At 38.0% G+C, this 13,904-nt stretch overlaps 1 protein-coding gene across 5 annotated transcripts in view; it reads left to right on the top strand.

Annotated features, from left to right (window-relative positions):
• The first annotated feature begins 100 nt into the window (after positions 1–100).
• The window catches only part of LOC139135494 (cyclin-dependent kinase 17-like), a 96,342-nt gene continuing 82,538 nt past the window's right edge, over positions 101–13,904 (top strand). Inside the window, exons 1-2 of one of the 5 annotated variants that reach the window (XM_070702896.1) lie at positions 118–419; positions 9,520–9,627. The gene's annotated coding sequence lies outside the window, so the exon portion shown is untranslated. Of the gene's footprint in view, positions 420–9,519; positions 9,628–13,904 lie in introns of all 5 variants that reach the window. The other 4 variants (XM_070702895.1, XM_070702893.1, XM_070702892.1 and 1 more) reach the window with 4 other exon arrangements.

Below are 13,904 nucleotides of genomic sequence, written 5' to 3'. Positions count from 1 at the left end.
GGGGATATCGTTGTAATCATGGTAATTAAGTTTAATAAATTGAAGATATTTCGATTTAGTGACTTAAGGGGTTCACAGGTACCCCCAAATGACCTCACCGGCATTGAATCCTGGGATATCGCATCAACCCAAAATGGAAGGTAAATCTGCGGCTAATGTGTACAGAAAATTTGTGACAGTTTCTTTCGTAATGTAAGATTTGCTCAGATAATGTAACGGGCATGTTGTGAAAGGTTGTATTATATGGTGCATATGTACAAACGGTAGCTTGGAATTTCCATCGCTAAATATTTACGCTGATGTGTCGAACACCGGCGGAGAGTCGGGAACCAATTCCCCGTCTTCAAACAAGTAGATGTGTGGCACACCAGACGAAGTTATCATAGAGAGCGGACAGCAGAGAAATCATATTGCATCTGGTAAGACCGCCTCTTCTTTATCTCTCCCACTCAGTCTTACTTTTCTGTGATTCGCGTTGTTATTGTTAATTAGCAAAATACGACACAATGCAGGACAAATCGTCTGAAATGTTCCATTACTCATGCAGCATAAATACGACACTCGATCAACGATCAGCTGCGACACAACATAAAAAGCCCATTGTTGAAGTCTAGGGCCTTTTAAAAACCAAGATAGACGTCGAGGGTCGAATTCTCACCTTGGCATGAACTAGAACTTTTCAAAGCCTTCACACAGTCGGGTCGAGCATTCCGACGCCGGTTGTAATGCTTGCTTTTGCCCTGTCTTCCTGTGAATAATTTATCGTGAGGCCTCCATGAAATGCGAGCGAGTCAATCGTCTGGTGCCTGTCACTGGATCATGGCGGTACCTGCATGCTGTGAGACATATATAGTGTAGTGCTGTGGGTTCCTCGTATAGTCATTTTGAATACATCTTGTCGCTGGCAATCACGGGTTGTAATCGAGCCCAATTAGATCTCATTATGTTTTATATCCAACAACATTGAACTGTCATTTGATTGGCGTTCCATTTGATTGTGTCTGTCTGGGAATATTTCCATCGGATCCATTACACAGTGCACGCTTGTAAAGATGAAACATGACATGTGCGCGAATGGAAAAACAATTTTCTCAGTATTAACAGCAATGTCATTTAGTCTTTACAGAGAGTTTTTGTTACTCATTGCATAGTGTTGTGCATGCTATTGTAGAAGTATATGACATATGCTGACCCACTGTCTAATAATGTTTGGTTTGTCAACATTTTCACAATGTCAATAACAGATAAGCCAGGGGAACTATCTCATCAGATATTTTGTTCCATTTTTTAGTCATAAATCCAATTTTGTCGGTCAAATATTCTGATAGATCATGTACGGTTACTGATACCATATAAAATTTGTTGGAGATGTTTCACAAGCTGACAGAATCTACCCAGGTGATGAACATATCCTCAGAGGACTGTTAACCTGTTCACCCCAATTGCCTGTAAGCAGGGCCACAATAACTATTAACAACAATAAGTTAGGGCAAAACCATTGTGGTGAAAGGGTTAGATTCAGGAACCATGTGAATGATGATCAAAGCTTCAACAAATAGCTCATAATGTATTTCTTAATAACTTATGCAAAATACAGTCTGACAGGACTGGTCCTTTTACTATATACCTGTTTGTTCTAGGTGAAATATTATATTGCATTATTGATCCTGTCATCTTAAAATAGATTTCTCAGATAGTTTTCAATCTTTCAGCCTGTGAAGAGGATTGGGGGGGGGGGATGGAATTGTCACCTGCATGAGTTCCCTGGGAAATGTAATAGATAAGTGAATATGAAAGAGATGGGAGTCATATATGCTACTCATGTCTACTTCATATTGATGTGGAAAGTGCCACAACCAGTCGTTTTATTGATTTTGCCATCAATGAAAACATATCTCGAGACCGGAAACTCCAGCGGAAAATGCACATGTGTTCGCTTAGGTGCTGACACCCAATCCTGTCAAGAGATCAAGAACGGAAGTCCAGTGATCAGACTAGGCATAAACAAAGGGCATTCTACCTCCCTGTTGAATCCCATGGAACTGCTCAATGGTTCTAATTTGCCTCAGCTAGAGAGCAGCCAAGTGCTAAGTGATAAAAGATGGTGTACATTTCACCGTCTGAAATGAAACAGGAACAGCTTCCTGAATGCGATCCATTCTAAACTTAGTATATTACTAATATCCATGTATGGAAAGAAACACCAAACAACTTGATGAGCCAGAAATAAATGAATACACTTTCATGTAAATCTTCATTATATCTAAGATACCATATATTTTCTTTTAGTGACTGACATGTTATTTTCACATATCCAGTTTATATATTACATGCAAACCAGCTTCTGATTTTATCATCTAGACATAGGGTTGATTAATATTAAGACAAATTTGAAATTATTCCCTAAACTTGTTTTTTCAAGACCATGCAACAAAAATGGGGCACAACGTTGATGACATTTTGTCAGAATCATTATATCAGTTCTGGTACAGCATGTCTCAGGTTTCATTCAGCTTTCATTTCAAGCCATTGTACTGTTCAGCATTGTTGTGGTATAGATTCATATATCATATCTTGAATACTGAGGTCACGTAACCGGACCAACCAACCGTGGCAAAGATCAGTAAATTCCGACATTGCCACAGTTTAACCTGATAGAATCACTAGGGTAGGGGCACCGGTTCAGAGGATGTATGTCTATTGTATCAGTTTTCCATCAAATTCAGAGTTCACCTGAACTTCCCAATTATCCCATATAAAATTTTCCATATAGCAGGGTATACTGCATGTACATGAAAGTGTCATTCATATTTTATAAATTCTGTATTGGTTAAAGAAAATTTACAAACTGGTATCATTGATCTCAATCAGTAAGTCAAACTTTATTGTATTATGGTATCAGTGCAGAGTAATTTATCGCAAATGGTATCTGGACAGAGTATAATTCATTAACAATGCAATGAGAGCGAGATTGTACATGGTTTGCAAATGTCAGACAGAAAGAAAGCTACAGTGAGAATCAAATTTAAATCAGACAGTTGTTGCATAACATTCATCGCTGTGTAAATAATCAACTTATGTTTGCCCATTATACTTGGCAGTCGTGGAAATAGAATGTGACTTTTGAATATCAAGTTATATTTGCATGTTTGAACATGTCTGACTTAATACAGTGTATTAGCTATTTTTGTCTTGGAGGTATGTACTTTGAACAAATGATGATAATAATAACAATCAAAATAATAATAGTAGTAATAATAGCAATAATTTTGTATACTATAGTGTATATTAACATTTGGAAGAGGTTTCCTAAAAGCTGGATATCAATAACGGGGCTTTATAGATGTACATGTATAGTAAAATAGATATACAAAACTGAAAATAAAAGGTCAAATATCTACCCGCAATATTTTTAATTGGGCTGAAATTTTTCAAATTGGTTAAGTTAAAATTGTAGAATGATTTTTTTTCTAGTAACACTTACCTATATTCCTTGAAATCTTGACGAGTTTCTAAAACAGTACATGTAGAGAAGAGTGTCTTTACATTATCCATAATTTCAACATGTATTGCCGTATTTTGTACACCATTCTTTCCCAGGGTCTTGTTGTAGTCATTTGATTGAAAATGCCATTATATTTTGAAACGAGATTGTTTTTGAACCTAAAATCTTTTCGGTGATTCTTATCTATGTGTTTATTCAGTTGATAGTTTTGCTTAATTGGTGCGGCCAGAAATTGCCCACAGCCTCACAAAATATTCATCAACCTGGTCTTATTTTGTTCCTCTGATGGGATAGCAACCATGCCCTTCAGTTAAGGAATTGTGAATCGAGACTAATCAATGTACCAATGAAATTGACTGTCCCTTAAGTGAATTCAAATGTTGTTGTTATTTAGTTTATGGCTACTGGCTAGAGACTTTTCAAATTTTTGTCGAAGCTGAAATATTTAAAAATTTTTATTTCTCTGTTGTTTTTGTACTTACATGCAATGTTATCAAGTGGCATTCTTACAGTACCTATCATTCTGTTCCATGGACGATATGAAAATAACTTTTGACTGTATATTGTCGTGTAATGCAGGTATAGTTCTTTTTGCTCCATGTAGAAGGTACAGTTTTGTGGTCTACTCCAAAGTGTTATGAAAGACTCGATACAGAGCTTGTCACCTTGGCTTGTAGATAGCCAGCCAAGGCTGTCACTTATATTGACAGTATCTGCCAGAAGCCTGTGTATGTTGACCACACATACACAGACTGTGTTGACAAGCTGGTTTTTGCTACAATGCTAGGGGTACTAGGCTGAGAAACGGACATTTTAACATGAGACTGACAAGACTGCTGTACAACGTTGTCAAAAGGCTCCTGTTACTGTCCTAACAGCTACTTACAGTGTACGGCATCTTCCGCACTGGTGCATCTCGTACATACTGTACACCTGAAACATGCAATTACCTTCAAGAGTAAATCATTTCGGAAACAGAGCAAAAAATTGTGTTTGTGACAGTTTAACTGTTACACTGAAACCTTGATATGCATGATGAGACCCAGTGTTTGTAAATTAATTGTGTTCCAGATATCATTCAAAGTGTGACACAGAAACATGACATAAATACATGTATCAGCAATCATATCTCTGTATGTATAATGATGAGGCCAAAAAAATTGTGCTGTTCCCATAACTGACTTACGCTATTTTTTACCCGCTGACCCTAGACTTTTTAGAGCTACGTGTACATGTACGTAAACGTGAAAGTAAAAATGAAAGAAAAAACCCGCAAAATCACATGTTCATTACCTCGCGTTTGATTTTTGCTTGAACGCGGATGTCTTTTATGTCGTTATTCCTTTACATGCTATGATACGTTATTCTGAAAATGCTGTGGCCAGTGTTTGATCACCTTGAACCCGTGAAAAATGCATATTTAAAAAATAAAAATATTTTGGAAAAAAAATGCCTGCCTACCTACAGGGTGTACCTACCTACAGTGTACCCTATTTTTGAAAACAATGTTATCAGAACAGCACTATTTATTTTTTTGACCTGAGTCCAACAGAATACATGTATCTCTGTTGCAAAGCCTTCATTTACTCCATCTATCAGATTTCTAATAAAAATGCTTTTTACAAAATGCCTGATAAGTTTATGTCTAATAATTAGACTAGAATTTGGGGTTTTGGGTTTTTTACAAAAATCCATTGCCACCTAGATAAATTTTAGCAATTTCAATTATGTTGTAAAACTGAATTTATAAAGAATTTAATTCAACATTAGCAAATTCAGCAAACAGGAAACTTTGGTGAATGTGTCAGTTTATGAGGATGATCGACAGAAATTAGTGAGCAACAAGTTGTTCACTTTCGGTTTCACCAACCAGGTTTGGCCCGAACCTATTGTTACCAGTAGTAGTTAATAGAGAGTTGGAGTTTTAACAGGAGGTTTAAGTAAACATTTAAAATGTCATCTACATATGCATAAAGATGCAAATGTGAATTATATGCAGCAGGTGTGACATGCATGTGTGTTATACATGTACATGTAGTGTTTTGAGCACATTTGTGGGCTGCACCTGAGTGTCATCATCTTATCACAATGGTTCGGTTTGAAGAGCTTAGAAAATCTGTGAAATTTGCCATCAGTGTAAGATGGGCTTTCATCACTATTTAGAGTTATACCACTCTCCGCCTCGTGCCCATTGGTCTAACCATGCTGTCTAATTTCCATAACCGAATATTTTATATGTACCACCTGGCTTTCTTTTGTTTAAAAAGTGTCCGATTTACAAGTTCTTTTGTTTAAAAGTGTCCGATTTACTAGTAAATTGGACAGTTCTTTTGTTAAAAACTCCGATTTACTAGTAAATCGGACACTTTTAAACAAAAGAACTTGTAAAATGGACACTTTTTAAACAAAAGAAAATCACATGGCGACGAGTAAAAAAAAAACAAATGCGAGACATTAACCAGAAGGAATTTATTTCACCATCAAGTACAGAGTGAAGACACTTTAAAAGAATCACCGGACTGAATTAATTTTGCACGACTGTACATCTCAAAATCAATTACAGGTCACCGTGAAATAACGGTATTGATTGCAAATATCACTTCTGTGTTAGGGTTATTGTTATCATGATCATTCGAATCTGAAATTTAAGACTTCAAAGTCAGTTGTCAAACACTGAATGTGGAGATTTCAGTCGCCTTTGGTAAAGTTAAATCTAGCTATAGGAAACACACGCGCAGTACCACAGTCATTGTGGATCTAGGCATATTGTTTGTTTGTACTTGCAGTTTCTGTTGCGCCTTTCTATGACGTGGCTGTGTAGGCCGTTAGCATTGGCGTGACAGGGAACTTTTCTTTTCCATCTTTGGCTTTGATAGTTGAAGTGCACCGGATACAGCTTTCCTTTGTACTTTACTTCATCCGCCATATCGAACTACGTAGAGCGACTCGGCATTTGCGTGTATGCTGCTCAAAGTTTTCGACCCAAATGAGCAAAGCGTGACTCTAACGTCAATTTGCAAACACCTTTTCACTTCATTCAACCAACCAATCAAGCAAATTCATACAATTCAAATAAAACCAGGTGCTCAACCACGTCATCGCACTACAATAGCAACACATGTCAACTTTGTTTTATCCAATCATGGGTTGTTTTTTTATACCTTCGTTCAACAAGGTGTCAAAACGCGTCAATATTTTCCTGCCAAAGTTTCAACGTGCACTGCACTAAAATTACAAATAAAAACTTTCGGCGTGCAAACAAGGCTCTAAAACTCGGCAAATTCGTGGTATAACACGGTAAGCAAACTCGTAGTCGGCGGTTTACGGAATTTAACGGTACAGATTGCCATAAAACTCCTCGGCCCTGCGGGCCTCGGAGTTTTACTGGCAAACTGTACCGTTAAATTCAGTAAACCGCCTCCTACTCGTCCGCTCACCTATAGATATATCCATGCTGGTTAATACCTGTCTGATATCACTCCAGTTTACCCTACAGCTGATGTCAACGAGTCAATATCATATTTTACTTTTAGATTTTCAGTGTTTACACTCAGACAACCATAGACAAATTCCATAGTTGCATAGGGGACACATACAGACATTGTCAACATTTTGTACCATGCACATTCTGAGTGTTAAAATTGGAAGGCCTGTAGCAGCTGATATAATATGCCCTGTGGGCATGTTGTTGAAAAGCCAAGGCCAGTATAAATGTGATGAGTGTAAGGACATGGTACAGTACATGCAGAGTATTGTATCTCAGCCTATTTACTCGGTGTATTGCTTGTTATCTCTACGCAGAGGTTGTCACATTTCCCCCCAGTCTCTAAGACTTACTGGTAGGGTCACTTGTAAGGTTTCCCGATTCGGTAATATTTCAGTACGGGGAACTTATTCATGTGGATGCACAACTAGTTCACTCAGCCAGTAGATGGAGATAGCTGCAAGTTGGATACACATGCAACTTTTTTAGCAGAACGTGCCTTCCAGCTCATCTTGCTCATTGCTCATACTGGCTTGTAATATTAAAATGATATATGTGAATGTGACTGTATCGGAGCATATACACAGCACCACACCCATGATTCTATGACACATTGGTGCACTGGATCATAATGTGAGTCATTCCTGGGCTCCCCCAAGGGTCATTCCTTCATCACTCATGTTGGAGCAATACTCAGCCCTGCCAGAGATTGGCTGGCTGTACTCATCATAGCTCTCAATAGTTTAATAGTATGCCCTCTATACACACAGGATTTCCAGCTGTGATAAGGCTAATGCACAGAAAGTTCCAGAAATCCTATAGACTCAAAACAGCTTGTCTTAATAAAATTTATCATTTTCAGAAGTTTCTGTGTCAACTATGTACCTATAGGTGAGATTTGAAAAAAAATTCTCCTCATCGAAAGAAATTCTTGTATTTCAACTTTTTCTCAATCTTGTACATTGCTCTTTGTGAAGTCAGTAAGTTGTTTCTACCTTTAAGGGGATCATTTTGTACACTACTGGTACTACATGTACTAGGCGTGAACCAGTTATGTGTGACCTCTGACCCTGATGATTGGAGACTACATCAACTAGGAAGGTTGGTACCATCGCTTTCTTTGTTGTAAACATAAATATTTCTGCAGAGTTCAGACTTCTTCACTAAGTGTTACATTTTACAAGAAATGAAGCTTCAACTGTAGGTAGAGAAAAAACGGTGTAGAGTGTTTTATAATCAATATTGGTCCTACATAGATGTACATGAGTCAGCATTCATTGATCTGTCAGTCATATCTATTAATTCACCATCATTTGTACCATTTGTACAGGTATCATACATGTAGGGTGAGGATGATATGGTATGTAGAATTCTGTATGGATTGAATGAATTCCTGTTGAAAGTCTTCAAACCACAAGTTTTGAATCATGTGTTTCCCATGCAGAGCTAGAAATTAATATGTACCGGTGTACTGTTACATTACATTGTGAGGTATGGAAATCACAGCCAGTTTGAAAATTCTCATCTCTACAGACATCAGTGCATCGATGCTGTGGTCAACTTCCTGCAGAGATTTACACAGAGAATTTCATGACATTGATGACTTTGTTTGACTTCTTTTGTACAACAATGTTGCCGAGTGTCACTCTTCATGGATGCAGATCAGAAAATTAACTGGATCACGCGCACTGATCTCCATTTTTTGTCAGAGTTTCAGTGAAGAATTGAGCTCCTAAAACTGGCCTGTCAGGAAAGAAAAGGAGAGGAGAATGTCTTTTGTGAGAATATTTAACCTGCACTTTTTGTGCTGCACTGTCTTGAATATTTATATAGAGGGTGATGGGGTGAGTCGATGCTGTCTAAGGGTGTTTGCACACTTCACTGACTGTGATTTTGAATTACCGTCTCGGTACCTGAGATCTTTCTACTAAAAATCTCTTAGAACCATCTCATTATCCAGTTTGACTCATTCCAATCCTACCCTTGTTTTTCCAATGACCAGATTGTTCATGATTCCACAAAGATTTGATGGCCTCAGGCTCCGAGCCCAAGTCGGATGCATCTTGCTGGGTGGTTGTCATGGCAACAGGTCCATCCATCTGGAAAAAACAATACGCCTGATTACTTTTCCGACTCAGCCACTCTGCAGAGAACTCGCTCAGTTTTTTCCCGTTCAGCTGGCATCGTTGAAGTTTAGGCATTCTTAGAAATCTGTAGCCATGGCACCTGATCAGTGATGTATGTCGCTGGTGTGCAGAACTTTCACCCTGCTGGCTTCCTGAAAAAAAAAAGTTGCCTGCTCCAGGATGCTTCTTATCTTTTTTCAACAACATCCATGGATGCACAGGCCAAATTTACTTGTACAGACTCCCATGTACACACAAGTCTGCTAGAGATCTGCTTTGTTTGTACACACTGCTATTACGTTAATTAAATGTGTTTGTCAAAGAATGTCTTCAGGTCTATCTGGGGCCTTCTCTTTCTATTCCAAGTACCCTAATTGTGTAACTGTAATGCACTTTTCTCACAGGAAACCTGATCTGGCAAACCGCACACCTGTGAACTTGTTATTAGTTCAAGCATCCATTTGTTTAGAAGGTCGTCCTGTTGGGCTCTCTTTGCCCTCCTCCAGTCAAGTGTGAGTTTGACATTCTTGTTACCTTTTGATGGCATTATCTTCACTGCGGTTGAATTGATAAACCAAACTGTTACACAATTCATGGTCGCTTTAAAGATTCCAATGTCCTACTGTATTACCATATACTGTTTTTGTTAGATGCCGGCTCGCAGCCTAAATGCTCTTGTTCGCCGTCATTTTGTAAAAGTATGACAAGGTGTGCTTCGGCAAACCATTGATGGACTGGGGATATGTCAAGCAGCTTCCCTTATTGTGCACAAAATTATATCACATATTCCTCGGCAAACTGAACAATGTAGATGTTTAAATGCTTTCCATGGACAGAAAAATAATGTGAAACTCGGGAAATGTACAAGTTATGCTGAAATTAGAATAAAATTTAAAAATTTGGCAGTTTACACTTCGGATATACATGTATGCAATTTTTTATCTCAAATTTCTCACTAGAAAAAGGAGGTAATATGTCAACTATGATTAAGCAGTTTTACCATATTCCGCCGTCAGAATTGGTAGTGTTGTGGTAACTAATTGCCTAGACCCTACATGTCGCTTACGGCCTCTGTGCCTCCGACCTGGGTCTGAGGCACGGAGACCGTAAGCGACGTATAGGGTCAAGACAAGGTAACTAACAAAAAGCCTACCGGTAATAGCTCAGAACAGGTGTGTTCTTATTAACACTGCAAAAAACACAACACTTACTGCTGTATGAAATTTGCTAGAGGGATACATGTATGTGAATGGATGCTTTTAGCGAATACTCTATGTCTCGAGGATTGGTGAGTTTCTCTACATACAAGGCTGAGGTGTATTTCATCTCCATAATGAATGTATAGAGTATGTACATGGAAGGGAGCGGTGTCTTCCTCTCTGTGTTGCATCTTGTGGCTAAATGTGGCTAAAAGCAGTGAAGAGGGTTCATGTTCTTTTGAGCATAGCTTAATCGCTGGGAAACGGAATGAATACTTAAAGTGGTAGCTCATCACAGACAGCAACTTGTCCATGTAAATGCAGAAGAGATTGCTTGCTTCTCACAAGAAGCAAGGTACCTGTATTGTGAATGTCTTCAAGACTTATTAAGATTCTGTACAGTGCTATCAGTAAGCCCTATCAGATGAGCAGATGTACAGGAAGTTGTTTGAGTGCAATGCAGACATACTTGCCAAGAGCATGTCATATTCAGACTGCACACACCACAGGAAAATAGCTAGAACAAGTAAAGTGTGGAAAGCATACATGAAAACATTTTGTTCATATTTGTTCAATTTTCTATTGAAATTAGAAGGCAGGAATCAAATATGGTGGATATCTCCAGTTCAGACATAACGTGTATGTAGTGCCGCAGCGGTCTTTGTGAAAGGCAAATCTTCTGCGTTCAGCATAACTCCCTAAAACTTTTTACCTTTTCCATGAAACCATATCACAGTGACTCCTTTGTGGAGGAACTGTGATAATATTATACTAATGATCTCATTCAGGAAGCATTTTCATATTCCTGGCCAAAGTCCAAGAATTCATAGTCATGCACATAATTGCAACCAGGAAATGACTGTCTGTATTGTTCTTTGGCTCACAGGCACTCACAAGACAATGTTTGCAATTGTAGATACAAGTGTTTCTCTCCCTGTTCCATATGGAAGTAGGTCTTTTTTTCAACATGTACTGCAGCATGCAGGTGTTACAGGGTGAACAACGCTGTGGTTGAGAATGCCATAAAGTGAAGTAGAACTGAATGGCCTTGATGAGATCATTTGTCAGCCATATATCAAGTGGTGAATGACTTTCAGGTGACCCACAAGCCATCTGAGGTCACTATTCAGAAGTTAAGAGTTGGCTGGAAATAAAACCATGTCATGAAATATTCAAAACTCTTCACTCGCTGTGATTGGCAAGGAATTCATCATCACTTCTTTTGGTGACATGGGTGTCATACCTCCTGAATAAAAAATCATGGAAGGTATTTCTATGGATGATTTGCGATAATTTTTTAATGAGAACTGTCAAATACATTTTTGCCATGGTTTTACTTTTCTCATCCATATAGAAATCAACACCAAGGACAAAGTTTACGAAGCCTTGGTTGAAAATTCAAGTTTTATGGCTCTGATATTGACCCTTTGAATCAAGCTTTAATAATTATAACTTCACTAAAAGGGTCAGGTCAATATTGTTTTCAATCACCCTGAAACAGCAGGAAAACCCAAATACGTCACAGTTTTTATTAGAGATTTGTTTTTCCACCGTAAATTTTAACCCTGTGTAGTAGTATCGTGATAAGACCATGCAGTGGATGATTTGTGGTACCATGTCACTGACAGCATGCAGCACACCTGTAAAATAAATAACCAATGAAGTGTGTGCATCTGATGTTTTTCTCATCTTGGCAAACCTTTCCACCTTTTGTACTCACATGGTGCAGAGTTCAGGGCACTGCTTTGGATTTTCAAAGCAGTAATATTCTCCCACAGTACAGGGTCAAAATGCAGCGATGCATGTACTTATCTCTAATCATGAATCCACAAATAGTTTGAGTGAATTGTCTGAGTAACTTGGAAAATATCTTGTGTCACCTAGACATTGCTATGAATCATTTCAAAATCAGTTTCATAACCACAGAAATCATAAGTAATGTCTCTAATTGTCATGATATGAGAATTTCTGTTGTGTAGATTGAATCTTCTCAGATTTCCAGCAGTTTGGAACAATAAAAACCAAATTGCTATAATTAATAGAGAAAGCTTGTAGTACTATTGACGGTACCACCTAGACATGTGACCTTAGTGTAACTTGTGTACCTGCATTGTATGCCATACTTACCATCGCCAGTGTTTTTGTTAAGGCCACTACCCTGATAATTACCGGGGTTTCCCAGTCATTTTACCGGGGTTCCCCTTGGTATATCAATGCAATCAGATTAGGGGACAGCATCAATGTCACCGGGGTTCCCAAATAATTTACCGATATTCCCAAACCTTAGCAAAAACACTGCATCACACTACAATGACGTCAGCAATTTTCAAATTCTTGTAAATGAGGTGATAAGGTTTCCGTGAAATGAAAAAACCCTCTTGCCAAAATATTCCAATTGATGCGATAGACAGTATTTATGTAATAATTATTGAGAGAGAGAGAGAGAGAGAGAGAGAGAGAGAGAGAGAGAGAGTGTGTTTCAGAATGACTTACATGTAATGCATCTCCATACCATTGTGTTACAAGTTAGACAACAAAAATTTGTCAAATCTTTCACAAAAGAATTCATATACATTGCCATAACAATAAACATCACAGAGATAATTTGCTGTGAGTTGGCATCTTCTACAACTTTAAGGTTTTACCTCACAAAAATTGTTATGATGTCTGGTGTATGAATTGCCTCTACAATGCAGAACAAAATTAGCAACCGGTATGCAGACACAAAGATGAACAAATTTATGGACGGACTTGAAATACTTTTTAGAGATGTGTGTACATGTGCATCTGAATATGTGTTCGAGATGCAGAACTGATCTGATGATCATAAAAGTTTGAGGGCAGAATACATGTCATTGTAGCATTTGAGAACATTCACTAGTTTTGTTCAGTCACAGTTAGTAAAGCAAGCTTTGAGCAAATCCATCCTCCAAAGTTCACAGGTCACCAACATAAGGTCAAGTTGGTTAAACCCGTGGCGGCATAACATGACCCATATGTTGCATGTTCACCAAGACCTGAACATGTGAAGGCCCATTAAAACAGAAGATACTGTAATAGGTGAAAATACTTGTACAGGTGTTGGCTCAAGACTGCTTTTCATTGACTCTGTGATTCGGAAATGATAGTCCCTGGTAGGACATTGGTTACTGTAAGTATTAGCCTGTACCAACTAACTGCAGTGTCTGCAACATGCAGTGTTATGCTGAAAAATGAGTTCTCCAGGGAGTCTGGACTCTCACATTCAGTTATAACAATAATACTCAGACATTAGTGATGATTATACATACTGGCTGTGTTGACAAGTTTTAGACAATCTAACATGAATTTAACACCGGGCAGTTTAACATAATTATAGGGGTCAAACAGGAAATTACTTTTTACTGACAGAACAAAAATAAATAGAAAACACATCAAAAGTTAGGCTAATGGAGCTTCACAACATGTGAAAAGCTAACATGTGAAGTATCAAATTCATCGTTGTATTGTTAATTTACCAGATGAAATTGCTCGTAGGAGAATGGCTATGTTAATATTTGTCACCTATACCAAATTCACTTGTGTTAGAGCTGCAGGGTAGACTATTGAAA

The sequence above is a fragment of the Ptychodera flava genome, chromosome 6 (assembly GCF_041260155.1).
Source record: "Ptychodera flava strain L36383 chromosome 6, AS_Pfla_20210202, whole genome shotgun sequence".
Taxonomy (NCBI): Eukaryota; Metazoa; Hemichordata; class Enteropneusta; family Ptychoderidae; genus Ptychodera; species Ptychodera flava.
The sequence above is the reverse complement of the archived record's forward strand: the minus strand, read 5'-3'. Positions and strand labels throughout refer to the sequence as shown.